At 38.3% G+C, this 24636-nt stretch overlaps 1 protein-coding gene across 1 annotated transcript in view; it reads left to right on the forward strand.

The window, feature by feature from the left end:
• Positions 1 to 24636, forward strand: part of LOC129423848 (uncharacterized) — a 94741-nt gene that overhangs the window by 1179 nt on the left and 68926 nt on the right. The gene's annotated exons all lie outside the window — the stretch shown is intronic.

Consider the following 24636-nt stretch of genomic DNA (forward strand, 5'->3'; position numbering starts at 1 on the left):
ATAGCTCAGATTGTGTAAATACACTATACTAAACACTTGACACAGTGATTCCTGCGTAAAGCTCCTCTCCCGTTTTTTCAGGTTTTTGCTAAACACATGTTCAACAGATTTGTGGCAGATGTGAGGGAAGCAAATTAGTTCCAGCATTCTTGGTAAAAGTTAAAGGATGCCATCACCTCTTCAAACATATACAGTCACTTTCTTTCTGAATGCATTCAATCTAAATCTCTGGAAAAAAAATTCTGTTTACTTGCATAATAACATGCACAACAATACACAGTTTGGCGTTCAGCATTAACTGTGCTGTTGGACTACAGACTATCAATATCTGATACATTATTTATAAAGACATTAGTAAATACTGTATAAGAAGAGGTTTCCAAATATAGAGTTGCTTTTAAAGTAAGAAATAGTGTGTTAACCACCTGCATTCATATTTTGTGTTTTGTCCATCTTTGTTCTAACTGGTTAATTTGGAGTTTGATCAGCAGCAGTGTTTCCTTATGAATCATCACCCAGCAGTCATCATTTGTACACTGTAGATGCATGCGATCATGCCCAAGGAGATAAGTTTGACAAATTATGCTTACATTTCTGAGTGCTGTGGTTTGACTTTGGTTTTTTTTTTGTTTGAAATTGTGTTTATTTCTGCTGTGCGCACGTTGGAGTGCAGAAAGGGGTGTTACTTCTATGGATATGTTCCAGACGTTGCAATGTTGCTAAGGGCTTTGTCAACAAACATGAACAAAATCAGCTTTTTGCACCCTCCAATATCACTACCATCAATTGGAGCATCAATATTTAATTTTTTGCCAGTTTTTACATGCATATAGTCTTTCATAAAAACAAGAACACCACCAAAAGTGTGGACCTCACAAGGGATTTTTGGTCATTGGGCTGGTTAAAGAAACCCTAAACCAACTTTTTTTAGTTAATGATCTGTAAGAATGATGCTTTATTAGTGCTGTTCATTGATTTTAGTAAGTTTTTTGACATTTGGATATAAAGTGTTTCAATACTACAATATATGGTGTAAAAACGTCTGAGTGCTGCCCTCTTCAGGTTAAACGGTGGCTACTGCAGTTGAATTTTTTTATTGGATGTTGGGTCCAGAAAATAACTCGTGACGTAAGCAGGTTCAAGCTTACCACGCCCTTGTTACGATCTCACCACACACTTGGTACGAGCTTAGTTCGTCCCCTCTATCTCCGTTGGGATCTGCCCACTTTTCTTGCATTTTTCAAATATTACCAGTGGGTGGAGTCAGACTCTGACCAGGGGTTTAGTTACGCTTTAATAAGAAACTATGAGGCGGTTTCCCGGACAGGTCTCATCCTAGTCCAAGCTAAAATTTAAAAACAACATTTACTGACATATCTTAAAGGGGACATATCATGAAAATCGGACTTTTTCCATGAAAAAATAGGTCATTGAAATTTGGTTCCTCCTGTGATGTCAGAAGGGGATAATAATGCCCCTTAATCTGCACTATCCAACCACGACACTGACGTTTAGTGCAGAGATCAGCTCATTTGCATTTTAAAGGACACACCCAAAACGGCACATTTTTACTCACACCTACAAAGTGGTAATTTTTAGTGCTGCAACGGATCGCAGTTGATCCGTGATCCGTACGAATCGCGACCAATGGTTCGGCTCGCATGTGATTCGCGGATTCATACGCAAATTTAAAGAGGGAAAGTTTATCATTTGAACTTGTTCCAAAGGTTTGCAAATGTTTACATTAAAGTGATTTCAAATAATTTAACCACATAAAAGGCGCTACAGTGAGCAGTTTACTTTATGCACAAATGCACGTGCAGTTGAATGTGTCCGGTGCAGCTCCAGTCAGACGTGATCATCCTTTAAAGATCAGCAGATTCAAATTTAAAAAATGCTGCGTAAAAACCATCCTACATTTGATCTTACGATCATTTAACAAAAATAGATAATAGAATAGAAAACGTGCGTACCCCTTTCAAATCTATAAATCGCAAATGAACTTGAACTTGTGCGTGCAGCCGAGCTGTTTCAGATCTCCGCCTTTCAACGATGCGTAATTAATGTCAGACAAATAAAAGAGCGCTTGTCAATGTTTAAACCCAATTTCAAACAGAAAGAATGGCTTATATTTCCAAAAACCTGCAGCAATCAGACAAGCAAAAGTTCGTACGTCTGCTCAGACCCTGACGTGACGCTAAGCACTTTTCCACGTCAAAGACAGTTTTTATAAATATGGACTTTGCCGTGGATTTTTGCCTACGCACACTTTACGATCAAATCTGTGCGTGCGCACGCTTTATAAATGAGGCCCCTGATGTGTTAATTTTAGAGAGTTGCGTCACTGTATCTCATAGTGTATTAAAATACATTTGGCTAATAGAGCAATAAAAAACAACGTAACTTTTTATGTGGGACGACTATATGCTGCACCGTTTGTAATTCGCCCTCTGTTTGTGTGTGCGCGCGTACTTAATATTGCACACACGGAGAGACGCGTTTCAAAAAGTAAGCAAACATAAAGTCTATCTTTTCTTGACAGGGCACATACAAACAGAATGATCTCCACAGCATTCATTTTCTAATAAAAACATTTGTTTATGTCTACAGTGCGTGTATAGATTAGAAACAGAAACCAGTCTGTGCCTATTTGGTCTTAAAGAGACAGTAACCTTAATTAACCTACTTAAGTCTGTGTCATTAATGTTAATCAAACAACCAAAGACAAAGAGAAAAACACCTCTGAAGCTCTAAAAAATAATAATTACATTTAATTAATACAATAAATACAGTGTTATTATTTCATTGATTCGATTTCTGTATACCTAATGCTAATTTTAGACCTTACTTAATGTGCAACTTTGTTCTATTTTATAAATGTTTGTAATTTCTTGATTTGTTTGATTTTTCCCATCCTTTTTTTTGCTGATCTAAAAAGTGATCCGATCCCTGCCTCATAAACCGTAATATGATCCGAACCGTGAGTTTTGTGATCCGTTGCACCCCTAGTAATTTTAACATGCTTTAATGAATTATCTATATGATATTTTGAGCTAAAACCTCACATATGTACTCTGGGGACACCAAAGATGTATTTTACATCTTTAAAAAAGTCTTGTGAAATGTCCGCTTTAACATACTGTATATCACTGACATTGTTTTGTCTCAGGATGCACACAAATATTGTTTTTTTTTTAAGGTTTGTTCGTAAAAACGACTTAAATGTCCTAATTTAACTAAGGCCTAGTCCTGGATTAATCTAAACCCTGTGTGGCAAAATCACCCTTATTAGTTTAAGCTGATTTTTTTTTTAGTTTTAATCAATCTTCTGTGGTCTCTGCAAACAACCTACACAAGGTGGACTAGGGTTTATGAGCTCATTTTATGATCAGACTGACAGATGAATCCTTAAACTAGTTTATTAAATCCAGACGCCAGTTTAAGAGTAAATGCAATCGCTGAGAAATCTTGTTCGAGCCAGCATGAAAAAACCTGTAGCGTAAGAGATTCAGACTGAAAAGGTGATTGTTATGTAATGTACATGCAACGATTCTCCTCCAGGTAGTTTTTTAACCATCACCTGTTTTAGTGAGCTGGGTGCCAAGTTACAGGCATTTAAAATTTTATTGCTGTAATGCCCGTGCAGCAAATCCCGCTTTGCCCGCAAGGGTTCTGTTGTTTTAGCAAAATCCAAACACAGGTGATAAAAATTTTAGAGGATTGACCAGTTATTCTGACAGATGTGAGTGCTGCCCATCGCTGTGTTTAAACAATTCTTTTAACAGCTTGTCAAATAGCACATACCATTTAGATGACAAACATGTTTGCCCGGCGCTGGTTCATGGCGCTTTGCATGGTTTTAAAACGTGTGAATATGGTGGATTTGAAAGAAGGGCTGCGTTTGTGTCGTGATTGTCAAATGCTGTACTTGAGTCGTGTCCAGCTTTGCTTCTTTCAACGACATTAGTGTCAATGTATTTTTCGAACAGATTAATTTGTTTTAGTTGGACAACGATTCAGGTTTCTTTGGACTTCTTTGAAGGTTCTCATAAAACTAGTCGACAAACCAACTGCTAAAACAACAGTGCCATTATGTATAAAACGCTTAGGTGTGCATAACATTATCAGTGAAACGTTACGATAAGCTTGTGAGTTTATCTGACATCATGCAAAACATGCATAATTATTGTTTTTATAGATGTTTTAACCTTTTGATTTTTATCATTGCTATATAGTTGGCCAACACTCTTGTTTTCTTGATCACCACGTGCCGGATAATTGAGAACAATAAAAACCAAAAGTGTGTCTTTGTATTCTTTAATAAATAGTTTTGCATTAAGGTTAATGCTATCTAGTAAAGCAGGAACATGTGTTTATTAAAAACTGCCATGAAGGATTGTGCTTATTCAGCAGCTGCTTATATCCACACATTCATAAGACTTATTTGCCACATTCATCTCACGTCACATGAAAGAAGTTGTTAAGCGCTTTACCGTATCAGCGTTACACATAATCTGGCTTCTTTCCCCTCACGGGAAATGTTTTGCGCCATGCGATAGCCTAACACGTGAGGTAATTGAATTCAGACACCCAGCGTAAGCCTGTTTTAACATCACACCTGGGTTTAAAATTGTTACCATCCAACTTGTTAAAGGTCACGTCTTATCTCACTGCCTTTGTAAGCCCTTCAGATTACATGGGTTTCTCAGAAAACCATATAAGCCGGACAGATTTCTGTGGTTTGTTTGAACAATGCCAGTGACTTCATTGGTATGTTTTTATAGTAATAAAAGTGAATGTCTCACATGGTGTCCTTGTCATCCCATGAGGGTTGAATAAAGAGTTGGCACCGTGTACTCCGGAGACTCCTGCGAGGTCTGCGGCCTGTCACATCCATCATTTATTAACACTTATTTTTACACCCAATAAAACGGCAATGTAATATTTAATGTCAGTGTCAGACAGACTGGCAGCTGGGGAAAAGTTGTAAATCATAAAATAATAATTATAATAAAGGTTTGGCCTTTGAGGTGTAAGACTTCTTGTCTACTGTCAGAAAAAAATGTCAGAAAATTGCTGTCATTAGGGTGGTACCCGTTGAAAAAGTACACTTTTGCACCTAAAAGTGTTAGGTATTAGTACCTAAAGGTACATGTTGGTACCAAAGAGTGCATATTAGTACCTCAGTGGTACCAAATATAGACCTATCTGTACCTAAATGGTACATATATTACATCTCTTTAAAGAGTACTGCCCTAGTGACAGCTTAGGACAATTTTAAACCATTTTTTCTGACACTGTAGTAGATATACACTTACCTAAAGGATTATTAGGAACACCATACTAATACTGTGTTTGACCCCCTGTCGCCTTCAGAACTGCCTTAATTCTAAGTGGCATTGATTTAACAAGGTGCTGAAAGCATTCTTTAGAAATGTTGGCCCATATTGATAGGATAGCATCTTGCAGTTGATGGAGATTTGTGGGATGCACATCCAGGGCACGAAGCTCCCGTTCCACCACATCCCAAAGATGCTCTATTGGGTTGAGATCTGGTGACTGTGGGGGCCATTTTAGTACAGTGAACTCATTGTCATGTTTAAGAAACCAATTTGAAATGATTCGACCTTTTGACATGGTGCATTGTCCTGCTGGAAGTAGCCATCAGAGGATGGGTACATGCCATGGTGGTCATAAAGGGATGGACATGGTCAGAAACAATGCTCCGGTAGGCCGTGGCATTTAAACGATGCCCAATTGGCACTAAGGGGCCTAAAGTGTGGCAAGAAAACATCCCCCACACCATTACACCACCACCACCAGCCTGCACAATGGTAACAAGGCATGATGGATCCATGTTCTCATTCTGTTTATGCCAAATTCTAACATCTGAATGTCTCAATAGATATCGAGACTCATCAGACCAGGCAACATTTTTGCAGTCTTCAACTGTCCAATTTTGGTGAGCTTGTGCAAATTGTAGCCTCTTTTCTCTATTTGTAGTGGAGATGAGTGGTACCCGATTGGGTCTTCTGCTGTTGTAGCCCATGCGCCTCAAGGTTGTGCATGTTGTGGCTTCACAAATGCTTTGCTGCATACCTCAATTGTAACGAGTGGTTATTTCAGTCAAAGTTGCTCTTCTATCAGCTTGAATCAGTCGGCCCATTCTCCTCTGACCTTTAGCATCAACAAGGCATTTTCGCCCACAGGACTGACGCATACTGGATGTTTTTTTCCTTTTCACACCATTCTTTGTAAACCCTAGAAATGGTTGTGCGTGAAAATCCCAGTAACTGAGCAGATTGTGAAATACTCAGTCTGGCACCAACAACCATGCCTTGCTCAAAATTGCTTAAATCACCTTTCTTTCCCATTCTGACATTCAGTTTGGAGTTCAGGAGATTGTCTTGACCATGCCCACACACCTAAATGCATTGAAGCAACTGCCATGTGATTGGTTGATTAGATAATTGCATTAATGAGAAATTAAACAGGTGTTCCTAATAATCCTTTAGGTAAGTGTAAATACATCACAACTATGACACTATTTTGTGAGCTTTGACATTCATATTGATGTTTTTTTAGCTTGTAAACAAAGCACATCTGCCCATAAGGATGTGGATGGCATGGACAGTTTTGATGTCTCTTCAGATGGATGTTGTTTCAAACAGTAAAGCAGCAACCATGGTAATATCTTGTTCCCGAAAAAGTCAAACACCTGGTATCAATATGATTTATTCATCTCTAATATTTAGAAAAGGAAAGTTGGTCTAAACTTTTACGGATTAAAGCTAGTGTGTTCTGTCTTCATCTTCGGATCATCGGTTTGTGATTTTGTCATCCGCTTTGATTCTCCAGAAATGTGGCTTTTGTGAGTTACGTTCTGTCCTGTAAATGTGAACTGAAAGGTCTTCAGCATCCAGGCTGGAAAAAGCTCAAAAATCCCCCCGGGTAAAAACAGGCGGAGTGTGTTAGGAGCAGTGTCTGTCTGCTGGCTGTCTGACAGAAGTGAGCCTGGTGTAGATTTGGACCTACCTAATGGTACTTTTGGCACCACTTTGCCTTAAGGGAAACCTTAACGCTATCATGATATTGTAATTTATCATAAAAGTGTGGATCAAGGTGGACCCATTTGAAGCGGAACAGCATTGCTGCTTGTATTTCGCATTAAACGTATGCCAGATGATCTCATGTTATTCATAGGCGCTCAGGCACGCACGCATGTATCGGACTATTCAGCTGACAATGCGACCTGTTTCTGCTGGCACGTGCTTGAGGGCCATTACTCTATGAGCTGCAGTTATTCATGAATGACATCACCACAAGCCAATCTGGGAAAATAAACATCTTATGACTTTAGTACATATGGGCCAAACATGGCACACAGTGTTTATAGAACCAAACTATGACTGTGCTGTGTTTATAGCCAGCAGTGGTTTTAATAAGCAGCGGGTGTAATATTTTAAAGCTTTTCTTTTTTAATTTGATTTAAAATGTGTAGTTCTGGTTCAGGATGCTCATTGGTCAGTGTTCTACTGTAGCTGTGCTTATAACTAACAATGTAGTAATATCTTAAAAGTTACCTCGACTTTGAATAATTTCATGCTTTAAATCTTTATATTTGTCAAAGGCTATGTCCACACGAAGCCGGTGCATTCCCTATCCGATCATTTTTTTACCTTGCTCTAAAAAAATAATCCGTAAACACGAAACCACTGAAACCGACTGAAAGCGGTGTAGTATATATGCCGGACCAGTATGGGGTGCTGTAATTCTGCCACAGATATATACTATACACGGAGAAGAAGACTTTGAGCATGCGCATACTGTAACCAACTTATGGTGTTGTCCATTATCGCTTGTTGGTCACCACAATTGCATAGAAGCAATAGATTTTGCTGTAATAAAGCTAGTAGGCTTAAGTAGCTTCTGTAGCACGAACACAATCACGTAGTCCGCCGTTATTGTTGTTGCTGTTACGTGTAACACTTCCGACGCGTGATGTGATGATGTTTTCGCTTCACAAAATATACGGATTGGCTGTACAGACGAAACCGCAAGGGTGTCGGTTTCAGATTTATCCACTTTAGGACCCGGTTTCAAAAATAGCGGATTCAGTCTCCCAAAACGCCGGATCCGTGTGGATGAAATGCCAATACGATAACAAATTTATACGTATGCAGTGATACGCGTCTCCGTGTGGACAGCCCCAAAGTCCATTAATAGAACCATAGGCGCCGATCTCACTGAAATGGCCGTGCACCCACAGAAAAATGCCAGATATGCTCAATTAATTTTTATCAAAAATGCTTTTGTAATTCGGGAACCTCTCTGATTGGTGGATCTCACGAGCATTGTTGGGGAAAGTTACTTTTAAAAGTAATGCATTACAATATTAAGTTACTAATAATACAATATAAAGTAACTAATTGCTTCCATGGAAGTTACTTTTGCGTTACTTTTTCTTACTGGGCTGAGGCTTGATCTCTTTCAGGCCTTACAGGTGTTTTTATGATCGCTAAAATGTCAAGCTAATTATAAAGTAATATTATTATGTAATGCGTGTTACCTGTTATGCATTACCCCCAACACTGCTCACGAGTAATATCTACAATGCTTTAATAATAAGCTGAATAAGGGTCGCTTCACATGTCGCTTTCCTCCTTTCCAAAGCACTTGGGCGCTCCTGTAACGTCTGCCATTTCTAATCAACCTAAGCATTACGTGACTTTGTGCCGAGCATCCACTGTCGGAAAAAAGAAATTGGCGCCTATTGATAGAGCCACATTAATGAGCACCTATTGTCAGATTCACGTTTTTACATTTCCTTTGGTGTGTAAGTGTGTATAAGTACATGTTAACGATATGCAAAAGGTACAAACCTCAAAGTAAATGATCACACGAGTTATCGTCTCCAACGTAAATCTCTTTTCTTGGAATACAACAAACACACGGATTGTAGGCAAAGTTTACTTCCTGGGATTGGTGATGTAGTAAAGACAGACATTATCATAAATCCTCCCACTTGTACACATCCTGTAAGTTAACTCCTGACAGCATTGCATTGTGAGCGAATCTTTCAAACATGGTAAGGAGCGTCGCATTTCCGGCTGACGTCAGAGGTATTCAGGCCAATCACAACGTACAGATTAGCTGGCCAATCAGGGACACAGAGCTTTTCAAATCCATGCGTTTCAGGAAGAGAGTGAAATCTGGAGCTAAAAAAATTTACAGTATGTGAAAAATAATGTGTTTTTTAACCATAAACCACGCAAACACATTGTATTATACCAAATACACAAAAAACATGTTTTTTAGCAATGAAATAGGTGCACATTAAATATTTTCATTACCTCAAAAAATCCCAACCTACTCATTCTTTTTTAAATATGACATTTGTCCTGTTTTTAATTTCACATTCATACAGTATAGCCAATCTTAGTGTTAATCTATAAACCCATACATGTGTTCATAGTCGGGATACCCTTTAAGTGTAACTCGAATTTACCATATCACTTTGCTTCGTGCCTTTTATCCGTGACTTTTCAAACCTGCTTTTATCCTTTCCTTCTTAAATGTAAGTTTAGAGCCCTTTGTTACTGCATGTCTGAGACTTCTGTCAAATCTCTTTGATCTCTTTGCTTGACTTGTCTTGATTAACGGCAGACTTTCTAGCAGGCAGTCCGAGGTCAGACATCATCATGATCCAGTCGTTTCTGAGGGCAACTTCAGAAGCTCTGACATTTGTCACACCTAAATATGTTTTTCTTCATATTTTCTTGATTTGTCTTTGTGTCTCCCCTTGTACAAAAACCAGGGTTGAAGTTTCACAGTTTATGGTCTCTGTCAGACATGTTAATCATCAGAGGCTATGTATAATTTCTTGACATCATGTTCCTACACTTGAAGGGGTTACTTTTGAGCCTTGTTATCCAAGTATTTAGAATTACATCATTGTTCTGCATCCAGGATACCTATACAGTAAGTGATCTGTATCGGAGTTTTCTTACGAGCACTTTGATAGTAGTGTGCATTGCAAGACTTTCTCCATCCACTGCAAAACCCTGTAAACATTATATACGGTTTCCTTAAAGGAATAGTCTACTCATTTTCAACACCAAAACATGTTATTACCCCAACCAAGAACCGTTGACACATCCCTCCACCATCTGTGCGCGCGCACGCAAGCGCCGGAGCGCGCCGCGACGCCCCGACAGCATCCAGCCTAGCCCCATCCATTCAACGGCACCATCCAGAGACAAAGTCAGAAGTGACCAAACACATCAACGCCCCTCCTATTCAAGACGAGCAGCCACACGAGCAAGCTTGGTGGTACAAAACAAAACGTAGCGCTTTTCTAAGCGGATTTAAAAGAGGAACTATATTTTATGGCGTAATAGCACTTTTGGGACTACTTTGACTCGTCTGAAAAGTCCGCTCCCCTTCTCCCTCTCATAATGGGAGAGGGAGGGTGTTACTGCGCCGAGTCGAAGTACTCCCAAAAGTGCTATTACGCCATAAAATGTAGCTCCTCTTTTAAATCCGCTTAGTAAAGCGCTACGTTTTATTTTGTACCACCAAACTTGCTCGTATAACTACTTGTCTTAAATAGGAAAAACGTTGATGTGTTTGGTCACTTCTAACTTTATCTCTAAATGGTAGCATTGAATGAATGGGGCTAAGCTACATGCTATCGAAGCGCCGCAGCGCGCTCCAGTGCTTACGTGCACGCACACAGATGATAGAGGGATGTATCAACAATTCTTAGTTAAGGTAATAACATATTTTAATATTGAAAATGAGTAGACTATTCCTTTAACACCCAACTACGTGTTCAAACTCTGAGTTTTTTCACTTTGCCTTTTTGCACTTGGAGCACATTTACAACGCATCTTAGTACTAGATGTAACGTTAAACAGCGTCTTTGTCTTTTGTCTGACACTGTTTGCACTAGGTTGCACATTTGCACTTTATGTGGCTAGGTTAAACTACTTTTTAGTCTTAGCTCTGTGTTGTTTTTATATTGTTCAGTGTCTTTATGTAGCACTATGGTCCTGGAGAAAGCCATGGTCATTTCACAATGTACTCCACTGCTGTATATGGCTCAAATGACATTAAAGCCTCTTGACTTGATCTGCTTTGGTGGCAGCCCAGATTTTCGTTCATTGTTAAACTAGGTTCTTTAATGTCTTTGTGTGAATTGAGTTTACCGGACATTTTAAGCTTAACGAAATGATTACTGTTCAAGGTCTGCCAAGTAAGAGTCCTGCTAAATGTTTGGCTGTTAGACATTGGCTTTACCACTGTTATGGGTGGCAAGAAATATGAGTACTTGAATGAATAAGCAGACTATGACTATTTTTTAAACATATTATTAATGTAAATGATCAGCCAATATTATGCGTATCCTTGTACCACCAATTAAAATCGAATGAAGACATGTGTTTTGTCAGTGATAACAGCATATTTCACTTTTTTTTCATGATGTTCTTGTGCAGTCATGACGTAAGTGTCCTTAGACTGAGGTTGTGTGTTGTGTTTTATTCAGGTTGTGTGTTGTTTCTTATTTAAAACCTGTCAATGTAAAGACGCTCTGGGTGAAAGTGACTCTTAGCTTGTAACGTTTGGGTCCCTGCTTGTGTTTGGTCTCTGAAGGTCTACGTTTAAATCTAGCTGTGGTTGATGTGGGTGGAGAAAAGATTCAGTCCAGCTTGTAGGGTGTATGGTAGTAAATTTTTTACAAGAACATTTTACAAGCCACTAAATGGCCATGTTGGAGTCATTTATGATATTGTCTTGCCCTTTTAGTGACCGTTTACATTAGGGCTGGGGATGATAGGGCAAAAAAATATAGATTTTTTTGAGAACAGATGACAGATTCACGATTTCGATTTATTTTACTAGTCAACTTAAAACATAAATACAACAATACCACAGTAACATTCTCTTTACAATAACACTCTTTTTATAAGATGTAAGAACATCTGGTTAAAGAAACTAAAGACTATTGATATAGATTCACAGAGTTTGAACTGTTTGACATTAGTGGTTACTTCCGGGTTTTATAAGTTGGGTTAGAGGCCACCTGGGGATGATAGCGGAAATATGGATTGCCGGAAAAACTCGTCAATGGCGGGGAAAGAGTTAAAATCATGTCAAAACATAAATTCACATTAATTGAAAATTAAAATCGCCCAAACCCTAGTTTAAGGTTGAGACACTAGCCTTTGTGTGCTGATGTGATGTGAATAAAGCCTCTGAGAAATTGTCTTTACAGTGACATGCAATAAAGTAGTCATGTCTCTACTGAAAAATCCAGCTAAGACCAGCATAAGCTGGTGAGCTGGTTTTAGCTGGTCTCCCAGCTTGGTTTTAGCTGGTAATGCTGGTGTAGCAAGTTGGTCCAGCTGTGTTTTGGTCACTTTTAAAGCTGGTCTAGCTGGACTAGCTAAAAGACACACCAGCTTAACCAGCTTTGCCGTGCTTGGATGACCATCTTAGACCTGCTACTGCCACCTTAAACCAGCTAAAACCAGCTAGCAGCTTATGCTGGTCTTTGCTGGATTTTTTCAGTAGGGGAATTGGAACAATATGCATAATATCAGTGTATCTACAGTGATCTTTAATAAGTCATACAACAAATGCTTACTTATTGGCTTTTCCGTAACATCACATTTCTGGCTGATCTTCGAGTGCCCTGTGTGTTATAGTGTTATGCATGTTCACACAAATAACCCATCACCAGAGATGTTATTCTTGGAATTTCCAATATCCTGTAATTATACTGTTTTCAATGAAAGTAAATTTATTCTCCCTTCCTTGCTTTAAAATATTAATGAGCATGACTGCCTACGTTTTTTTTAAATGAGGTATGAGTTCATATTTTTTTTTTTATAAAAAATTAGCATCTTATAATGTTTTCCATGTCTGGATGCCAAACCTCAACAAAGGTCTTAATCGGGTTTCACGGAAATCGCTTTAATATGTTAATGCCGACTTGGATAACATGGGTCATGTTATGATCTGTATGTTTTTCTTAAGCTGTGCGTGTTAATCTACACAAATATCCCCCAAATTGCTTTTAAGTAAAATTTTATTGGCTAATGTTCAAAATGGAGTTTGTCCGTAATAGATGATCTACTTATATGATTCCCAAATTAGCTGGTTGGCTTTGCCTGAAATAAGTTGTTCTTGTTATATTAAATTTTTGTCCCACTGCTCATTTAATTTGACCATTTATTCAGACTCCTACAAAGAAACTTTTCTTTGTGTTAGATTATAAATTACATGTCTAAAACCCAGACTCGACAGATGAACGTGATGTTTTTTTGATGTGAATGCAGCCGTTTTTTAATGCTTTCTGTGCAGTGTTTGTGCTGGCATTGTTCAAGCACAATGAACATTCAGACATGTTTGTGCTCAGCTTGTAGCAGGCGTCTGTAGCATCAGGGGTCTGCTGTGAGCTTGTGTTCTCTGTTTTTCTCATCTGGTGCGAAACACGGTTACAAGCGGTCATCTCCTGACCTTCAGATGAAGAGGGGTCCCCTGTGTTTTCTCACATGTATGGTACACACACACACACACACACAAGATGATATACATTTTCACTCTCCGGCCTTGTAACTTTCACCTTAGTATTTATTCAACAAACTATTTGCACCATTTACACAAAATACATAGACACATGGTTCATATAAACAGACTTACAGGTGTGATATTCTTATTGTGCCTATATATTTTGCCTGCCTCTCTGTCTATCTATCTAAATAACTAACTTACATGTTATGTTATATGTTTTGTGTTGTGTTATGTTGTGTGTGTTGTGTTGTGTCATGTGATGTGATGTGTTGCGTGTTGTGGTATGTCTTATTATCAACATGATCTCACGGCAGGTCGTGTTATAGTAAAAAAAAATTGATTTATAAATAAATTTATTTGTGTCCATGGCACGAAATTCAGCTTTTTTACGTGCCTTGAGCACAGATGTCTTTTTCATGTCACTAAGTACGAATTTCTATAAAGAGTTTTTCATGTCCGTGGCACGACTTTCTTTTTCGTGTCATTTTATGTATTGTCCTATTTTTAAATCATTGTCACTTGGGGTTGGGGTTAGATTTGCGGTTTGGGTTAGGATGCAATTTTATGTATTGGTTTCTACATGTTTTTCTTCCGCTTTTAAAAATATTCTCGCCTGGAGTTGGGGTTAAAGTTGGGTTTGGGTTAGGATGTCTAAAATGTAACAGAAAGTGATTCTAACTCCAACCCCAAGCGACAATGGTAAGAAAATAGGAAAAAAGAGAAAACAATACATGAAATGACAAGAAAAAGAGTCGTGCCATGGACACGAAAAACTATTTATAGAAATTCACGAAAGTGACACGAAAAAGACATTCATGCTTATCAAATATTTCGTGACAATAACACGACTTTCGTGAGATCAATCTAGTTATTATATCGTCACTGTCCGATAAAAACCACGTATGTCCATTTTGCCGATTTTGAGATTTTTCGACAAATTGAACGTCCTGGTTAATTTCCGTATACAGTATGCTTCACATATCTAAATGGCCAATGAAAAGTTGTGAAATCATGTCATCTGATTTTCACATATATCCATTTGGTGTCAAAGCTGTCAATCACGCCGCGTATCTCCCGCCCTGTGGAAGCATCTTGCCGGTCTCGTAAAGTTTCATCGAAGCTCAGCACTGGATAGCCGAATAAACATAGCCTGGTGAGACAATGAGTTTCCTTCATCGAGGTAAACGTTTCCCCCCTAACGCCAGACGTACGTCTAGGAGTGACAAAATTACGGTAGGACTGTGCAAACAAAGTATCTGTCTAGCATTACCATGCCAGTGTATTGATTCATTGTCCCTTCTTAGTTTGCAAGAGACATTAAATACATTTATAATTAATATTAAATAAACTAAGTGTATTTAATAAACTAAGACTTAGGCTATTTAATAAACTGAGCGTATTCATCTGTCAATATGAAACGCGACTTGGCCATTCTAATTAAAGATTGGAAGAACGCGTATCGACCACCGTTACTGTAAAATATGCGCGTATGTCCATTTAAACCCAATCATACTGTATGTCTTCAGTTGTTCTTTGCTGAAAAGTACTGTATTCACATACGTGTCTATTAAGATACTGCATGTATTGATTGGCTCTCCACCCGTTTTTCTACCGTAGTGCACTTGTGCTTACTGTGGTTTTGAGCATTACGCTTCGAAAATGATGTCCCGGTTATCGCTGTGCAATTGTATGTATCACACCAGATCATTTTGCCAAGTTGTTAAAACTCTGCTGTCTCTCACATTTCAAGGCAAGTAATCTGACGCTACCTAATGATCCTTAACATCTTGGCAGATGAATTTCGGAACAGCTATTATAAGCAAAGTCTTCTTTCCTCCGATGGGTCTTTTGAGGTTTTGCTCCAGTGTATTCCCTATGGAACGTTCCTGTTTCTCTGTAGTCGAAGGCTGCCAAGCTCCGTCAATTCAAACAAATCCGAGAGGCTTGAACAGAACTGCAGACACGCCTGACTTAACTCCCGAGATTTAACAAGTCTCTTTGTTTAAAAAATGTCTTGCTGCATAGTTATGCCACGGCCACTGAACAGATATTCTACAATTTCTAAATTTATGACAGGAAAGCAGTAAAGTTGGTTGCCCCTGCAAATATCCACAAGGATCACTCATACTAGATATACAGATAGTACTGTGAAAATGTCTGACCATCACCAGCTTTGTTGTTTTAGCAAAGTTTTAATAGTCATTCATATTTATTTTTCACTCTTTTTATTAAGATACAAACAGAAAATACAGGAAATATGTACAATTTTATTAAAAATAAAATTTTTAGGACTAAATGTCTTCTTTAGGCATCGTCTGTGTTTAGTATGACCTCTCTTGGCACTAAACACATCTTGAGCGTTTTTGAGCAAAAAGAAGTAAAAAGACAAATTTCTTTAAAATTAGAAATAAGATTTAATTTCATTTAGGTTTAAGAGATCCTGCAGTTTCCTGCTATTGCTCAAGTGGAAGGGTGGTTTTCCCTAGAAACTTGACACATCAGTTTACATTTGTATACAGTTTTTAATACTATATACTAGGGATGCACCGATAGGATTTTTTTGGGCCGATACCGATTTCGATTTAAACAGACAACTTCCGGCCGATTCCGATATTAAACACTTGTATACAATACTATACAGTTGGTCTATTAGCTAATTTATTTCTGCATCAAATTATTTTTACTGAACATGGATTGGATCCAATTAACATTCAACTGACCAACATAATAAGAGAGGCACAAATTAAGCTAAAACAAATATAATAAGACAGCATGACAACCTTCAAAGGTGGTTTTTGCTATTCAGCATTTATTTTATTAACAACATCAACTAATTTTTTACATATAATGGATTTCTTTATGCAGTTAATTAATAAACAATCGGTATCGGCCTTTCTCGTGCTATTGCCGATATGCCGATGGTTTCAAATTCATCAAAAATCGGCCGATAAATATCGGTGGCCGATACATCGGTGCATCACTACTATATACACATTTCCTGTATTTTCTGGTTGTATTCTAATAAAGAGATTGAGAAACAATTATATATGATTACTATACAATTGCAAAAACAACACTTCTTATTGTAGCATGGTGGCCTAAGACTTTTGCACAGTACTGTATGTATATACAAACCGTAGTGTTTTGTTGGGATGTTCTTATGGCTTATTTACCATGAAAAGTTGCATTTATACATTGGAAACCTTTATATAAGATTAATGCCCAAGAACAACAAGGGCAAATAAGCATTATGCTATTCATATTGACAAAATAGCACATAACTGAAAAAAATACTGGTTTCCACGTTGTCCAGAGCTAATTGCTATTCCAGAATCTTCAGAAGTGCAACAAGAAAATATAGTAAGTGGAAGATAATTGTTTTTAACTAGGTCTATTTCCTCTCCCTTGAGTTCCCACTTGCACCCAGTGGGATTTTTGCCCCCCGTATCCGGGTGGTTACTTTTGACCTTTATCTTTCATTCGCTTTCCAGATGAGCGGCAGAGCAGATCTGTCTGTGCTTGTGTCAGGTTTTGAGAAGCAGAAAAACAAGAAGCAGATTTTGTCCTCTAAAAATCACCGAACATGGTTTTTGAATAAAAAAGCTTCAATCTAAAGATGTTTTCTCATTGCCTTGGATTTTGTCCGAGTATGGAACATTAGTCACCTAATATTATTCACCTGTTCAGGAAAACTGCCCTGTGCTTTTAGTCTTTCTGAATTATTTATCTGGACCGATTTCATCCACCAACCACATTTTGGGCTGTCAGCAAGCAGTATCTTTTTCTTAAATATGTTTAGCGTATCTACTTGGAAGTCTTTAATCATTCGATGATTAGTGCCATCCAACCTCAATCTATTCAGGCAGCCCTATGTAATTGGGCTACAGTAATTGAGCTATTCGCCGGCTCTTCCCGTGCCATTAGCGTAATGTGATCCTGAAGGAAAGACGTTGTGGCAGGCGACTCTACTTCCCCCAATTATGGAGCTTCACGGTGTCCAGACGAAAGATGCCCAGGGCGGATATCAGCTGATCGCCATGCATTACTCCTGGTGGTCAGCCATTTCACTTGGATAGTGCAACACAATCTTAAGGCAGTTCGTAGCTATTTTACGACATGGCTAATTTGTATGAATTCGTATTCTTATTCATGCGCTCTGCTTTCGCTCTTGTGATGTTAGGTTTAAAGGAACAGTATGTAGGATTGTGTCCAAAACTGGTACTGCAATCACAAAACTTGTGGCTAAAACTGGTACTGCAATCACACAACTGGTGGCCAATACACAACATGACAACATAAACATCAGTTGAGGGCTGCAACTCCACTTTTTAAATGACAATATCCTGGCCGGACCACTGTTGTCATTGATATTAGTATTTGAAATTAAAATGATTTCTTAATGTCTGGTGACATAACAGGGCCATTTTATGATTAATTGATATACATTTCTTACATACTGTTTCTTTAATGATAGGTCTTCATCGTAATTTTTGTACTATTCACATTGTGTACATTTATGCAAAAATAGTTTTTTTTTCAGTGAAACTGGGTTGGAGAAGGAGGGCTTTACTTACTTTATGTTACTTCATACTGTATAAGGTTATAAGTAGAGGTTGACTAATATGTTTTTTATGTCCGATACCGACAATAAGAAAGCTGTATGGCCGATTGGCCAATATGAGGCCAATATAATACAAATGTTATTAAAGTAAATAAGAGACAAACAGAAAATTGGTGAAACGAAACTAAAAAAGCATTAGTTATGCATAACATTTATAAATATATCCTTTTAATGTATTTAAAACATATTTACAAGACATAATTAATGTGGATCTCACAGTACTGTAAGTGTGTTAAACTAGTGTGGTGTTTTGTGTAACACAACATAATGTCATTTTAAAGCAACACTATGTAGTTTCCATGTAAAAATGACTTACAGCTCCCCCATGTGGTTGAAAAGCGCAACAGTGCCTGGTATCAGACACTCTTCTGCAGGCAGGGGGAGGGGCGGGGCGGGGCTGTGTTTCCTACCCTCCACCGCCACTTTCAGAGTGTGCTTGTAGCAGCTAGGAGGCTGCTCAGGTTGCAGCAACAGTACAATTTGTCCAGTTAAAAGTTGTTCTATCACTGAAATAATTTTAGAGACATTATTTAAATGTAAAAAAACTACATAGTGTTGCTTTAAAAAGTGAATTACGATCGGTCATTTTACTGTCTGTCAGACTTTGGCTTTACACCGAGTGTCTTTTTATTACAAACATCAAATTTAAGTAATAAAGAAATTTGGCCGATTAAAAATATTTATTTACATTTTTTAATTTTATATTTATTATAATTAATATAATATTTAATATTAAAGGTGCAGTGTGTCATTTTTAGAAGGATCTCTTGACAGAAATGCAAAATAATATACAAAACTATATTATCAGTGGTGTAAAAAGACCTTTCATAATGAACTGTTATGTGTTTATTAGCTTAGAACGAGACCATTTAATCTACATACAAAGAGGGTCCCCTTACATGGAAGTCGCCATTTTGTGCCGCCATTTTAATACAATTTTTTTACTAACTTGTCTCCGACGATGACATGTTTGTCCCGTGGCAGCTACCGTAGCTTCTCTATGTGTTTCAAAAGCAGTGGTGAGCAGTGGACTAAGCTGTTGGTTGCAATTCGCAACCTCAACACTAGATGCTGCTAAAATTTACACACTGCACCTTTAAACAAATCAAAATATAGGCCGATATATTGGCCTCTGCAATATATTGTCCTATCACTAGATTAGACAAGTCATTACTCCGGAGCACAAGGTAGCGTAACTGAAGGTGTTTTTTCTTAAAAAGGGAGTATGGAGTCTTTTTACCATACTTCTCAGGAATTCTTCAGGAAGCTTTTGTTTCGCTACAGATTTAGTATCCCTTGAAATCCCTGTGTTGTTAAATAAAGAACTCTGTGTTATAATGTTACAGCATCTGCTTAATTTTTTACTAGATGATTGTGATTTGATGCACTAACCACCTCCAGGTCCATAAGCTCTAAATATAGAAGACATCCGTGCATCCCATACAAAGAAAATCTGCTTCGGATGAGGTTCTGTAATCTTGTATAAACCAAAAGCTTTGAAATAATTTATGAAACAACTCTACTGGAATAAATTGAAGGAATCAAACACACCAGCAAGGGATGAATGGATCTGTTGATTTGGTCTATGGCGGTGCCATGCATAATAAAAAGCAGGCAGTAACTGTACTTTCAAGTCCTGCAGAATGATATAAATGACATGAGGTTTTTATAGGCCAGTCAAACGGTCAGTTTTTGATCGAGGGTGTAATGTCCTGCTCTAGTGAAATCTGCTGGGTAAAGTAATCTGCAGCTGCAACTCATTTCAAACGCCGCATCCTCCGGAGGTCGCATACAGTACGTCATCAAGGTTTATTATTTCAGGTCTTGTTTCAGAAAAGCAACTGTTACATTTCAAAGTAAGATTGAAAGTGATTATGTGTTATGATGAATACATGCTAATTTTATAATGGGTTTCTGTAAAAGTACAACGCATGCAGCCAACCAATACAAAACGCAGTTTGCGTGTAAGTTAAAAGGGCGGAAATATCCTTCGAGGCAGATGGTATTTCCATTTGATGAAATGCGTGAACTTCGTTTCATAAGAGAACAGAGCGTTTGGGGAATTTTAAACTGGCTCTTATAAGTCATCACTACAGAGCTTTAATCACATGGGAACAGCGTGACCCCTGACCTCTCACCTGCTGCTTAAAAAGTGAACTATATGTCTGGTTTCTCATCTCCATATCTCCTTTGAGAGCTTTCAGACATTCTGTATCACAGTTCATCAATCCAGTTTTAACATACTCGGGCTGGTCCAAATGAAACATTTTTCAATGACTAAAAACTGGGTTTCAAAGACAGTAATGTAGTTTATGCCATGGGATTGCGCCTTTGATATATTACGCCATGCAGTATGCATGCTTTATATGCCGTGATGAAACTAATTCTGTGTTTTAAGTGTCTGCATATGCAATCCATAAAATCAACGTACCTCCCATGCAATGGAGACATCCTCATCTGGCACTGTGTTGTGGGCTTGTAGGAGCAGAACTCAGTCTGAACAAACTCAACTTGATAGCATGCTGAAGAGGCTCCGCTCATAATTTATCTTCAACCGTATGCTATTTAGTCAGTATTATGGCTTCTTTTATTTAAAGGGACATTGCACTTTTTTTGAAAATATGCTCATTTTCCAGCTCCCCTTTTGTTAAACATTTGATTCTTACAGTTTTGGAACCCATTCGGCTGATCTCCGGGTTTGGCGCTAGCAGTTTAAGCATAGCTTAGCACAATCTATTAAATCTACAAAATAACCAAAGAGTTTCTATATTTTTGACTCTTCTGTAGTTACATCGTGTACTAAGACCGACTGGTTACTTTCAAAAGCAGGGGACTGTTTTTGTGCAGTGTGTAGTATCACTAAACCTGCTGCAGCCATGTTACATCAGCAAAGTCCTTATTACGCCAGTTTGAGAGTATAGTTCCTAGCCATATCGGCCTAGAAAATCGCAACTTTTAATTTTCTGACGGTCTTAGTATACGATGTAACTACAGAAGAGTCAAGTTTTAAATAGGAAAAATATCGAAACTTTTTGGTTATTTTTAGCGTGATGCTAATGGTCTAATCAGATTCAATGGATTGTGCTAAGCTATGCTAAAAGTGGTAGTGCCAGACCTGGAGATCAGCTGAATGGATTCCAAAACGGTAAGAATCAAATGTTTAACTCTAGGGGAGCTGGAAAATTAGCATATTTTCAAAAAAAGTGGAGTGTCCCTTTAAACAGGTAAGGAAAAAGTTCACCTAACAGTTCCTGTGATGTACGATTAATATACATGCAATAGGATATTATTGGTTTTATTATTGCTTGAAACTTTAACTTGAGCTGTCCATCGCTCATATTTTTATCTCTTGCCCGGTCTGTATTTGCTTTTATATTGTTATTTTAAAGAGCCGTCCCATCTTGAGTCTAGGGAACGGTTCTGTTACCCACACCACAAAGACTTATGAGAAAGTAGGAAAAGCATTACTACCAATGACCCAAGCTGACCTACTGGCTTTAAATGATCTTGCCATATCATTGTCTCCACCACATTCCTCCATACTTTTTCACATCCCACTTTTGATGTAATTCTCTCTTTTCGTGTGTCTTGTCCTCTCCAAGTGGTCCACGTTTGGCCACAAATCTTGTTTGTCTTCTGAGGAGCATTCCGACGGGAAAGCATGTGTGAGTTATCAGGAGGGTCTTTGCTGGAGGGGATAGGCATGGATTTAGATTCGCTTGGGATGCAATTGTGGCTTTTGATGCATGTCTTGGAAAACAATACTGGTTTGTGTTATGTCATGAAGTTATCATCAGACGCTGTAATTATTTGCATAATTGCTTACAGAATTGACAAACAGTCTTTATCCAAATAGTTCTTAGTTGTTTGATCATTCATGATCATTATGCATCATTGCTTAAAGTCAATGGCTGTGTTTGCTTACTTTTGTTTTAGTCCTTTTTATTTAGCTTAACTGGTGGATACAGGTAAATACAGGTTAATGTGTAATGTTTGTTTACCATGGCACATCCATATTGTTGTGGTACGGTTTCCAGACATGATGGCTTAAAGGTCCGTTGTGTAGATTTTTTTCACAGCATCTAACAAAGAGATTGGCTCAGTACGCACCTCAACCCTTCCGTTTCGAAACACATATTGGAGCTAAAGTACGCGTTATTGTCTGTGACAACATAGTCTGTTTAGGGCTACAGTAGAAACATCGCGGTCCAAAATGGCGACTTCCATGTAAGGGGACCCATGATGTTTGTAGATAAAACGTCTCTTTCTAAGATAATAAAAACAATACAGTTCATTCTGTAAGGTCTTTCTATACCACTAATAATATACACTCACCTAAAGGATTATTAGGAACACCATACTAATACTGTGTTTGACCCCCTTTCGCCTTCAGAACTGCGTTAATTCTACGTGGCATTGATTCAACAAGGTGCTGAAAGCATTCTTTAGAAATGTTGGCCCATATTGATAGGATTGCATCTTGCCGTTGATGGAGATTTGTGGGATGCACATCCAGGGAATGAAGCTCCCGTTTCACCACACCCTAAAGATGCTCTATTGGGTAGAGATCTGGTGACTGTGGGGGCCATTTTAGTACAGTGAACTCATTGTCATGTTCAAGAAACCAATTTGAAATGATTCGAGCTTTGTGACATGGTGCATTATCCTGCTGGAAGTAGCCATCAGAGGATGGGTACTTGGTGGTCATAAAGGGATGGACATGGTCAGAAACAATGCTCAGGTAGGCTGTGGCATTTAAACGATGCCTAATTGGCACTAAGGGGCCTGAAGTGTGCCAAGGAAACATCCCCCACACCATTACACCACCATTTAAGCCACACCGAGGCCCGATCCTATGGAAAATGCTTGAATAGCGAGATGTCAACCCTTGCAGAGAGTTTAAAGGCAGTACTATTTGTGTTGCCCACCAAGTAAGTGGTCTCTCACGTCACATACGGCTTTAAACATGAGTTGTGTTTTGTAACAAGGACACAGTGCTGCCCTCAGGGGATGGCGGTAGTCCATGAACACACGTTTCGAGTGAGAGTCATTTCAGGCGTCTGGTTTATGTTTTTCTTTCATGTTGTCATTTTCGTGTTGTTTAAAATTCAGAGAAAATACATCAGTCATGTTGTTTGGGTGAACTTGGTTAGCAGTTATTTGACCCTGATCGTTCCTGAAGGCGAATCTTTGCTTTCTCTTTCAGTCATTTTTCTTTGTTCTTTGACTCTTTACTTCTCGCTTACTAATAATTAACACCATGTTGCCATCACACTTCCTTTTCATATTTCTCCGGTTACAGTAAAGTTATAATCTGAATGACTGTTACGTCTTTCTGTTTCTTTCTATTTATGTTATGTTATTTATTTAAATACAAACAGCATTTCCACATCTGGTCTAAAGTCATCTAAGCTTTAATGTAAATATGATATCATATCCTGGTTTGGTTTTGTTTTCTAAGACTTTTGGTCTGTTTGTTTCTGTATATAAAGCATTGTAAGGAGGAGGAAAGCCAAATGTTTAGAATATATAAGTAAAAATTTCCAATAGCTCATGTTGTTGGCTGGATGTACGTTCACACTACAAACCTTAATGATATATTAAGATTTATGGTTCAACCGCCTAGACTGCACAAACCATGTTTGCTAATGCATTTACAGTACTTACCTTAACAAATACAACCTTATTGTAAAGTGTAAATTATCAGAATATTTTTATGAAAGTGGAATATTTCTTTAATAAGAGAACAAAGTACAGAATCCTGTGATTTTGTGCAATGTTATACATTGTTTGGGTTATATCATCCTCGTGAGACTTGACCTACTGTACCTTGCAGCCAGGTTTGGGCTTGTTGAGCTTTCTTCCAGTTTTGCATGATAGTTTGTCCTTTTGTTAAATCTGATTAGTCTTTGTGGTGGTTTGTGAATTGGGTGAAAAATTGGGTGTTGTGAATTGGGTGATGGATTGATTCCCGTAGAGCAGGGGCGCAATGAACAGTTTCAAGGGGGGAATGCAAGACAGAATTTTGGGCCCCTTCCTTTAGATGATTGTTTGATCTTCAAACCATAATGTGTAGCTATATAAAATCCGTAGAGTACAACATGGCGCAACGATGACCGCGCCACCACTGGTGATGGGTTGAAACCTCCCCAAATCCATTAGCCAGACCAGGTGTGTTGTTTGATTCAATGCAGTGATTTATTTCTTTCGTGTTATACAATCCCCCGCATTAAACACATCCAACCTGGAGGCATTCGAAACACACATGCTTACTCACCGACACACAACATAGACATAAACATGAGCTCACACACAGCATAACTGTGTCCTTTGTACAATAAAACCCATAGCACCCACAGGAAATGAGCACATTAATAAGGGAGCACAGTGGTGGGCAGTATGGGGTATAACTGCACTGTTTAGGACCAGCTGACTTG

The sequence above is a fragment of the Misgurnus anguillicaudatus genome, chromosome 9 (assembly GCF_027580225.2).
Source record: "Misgurnus anguillicaudatus chromosome 9, ASM2758022v2, whole genome shotgun sequence".
Lineage (NCBI taxonomy): Eukaryota > Metazoa > Chordata > Actinopteri > Cypriniformes > Cobitidae > Misgurnus > Misgurnus anguillicaudatus.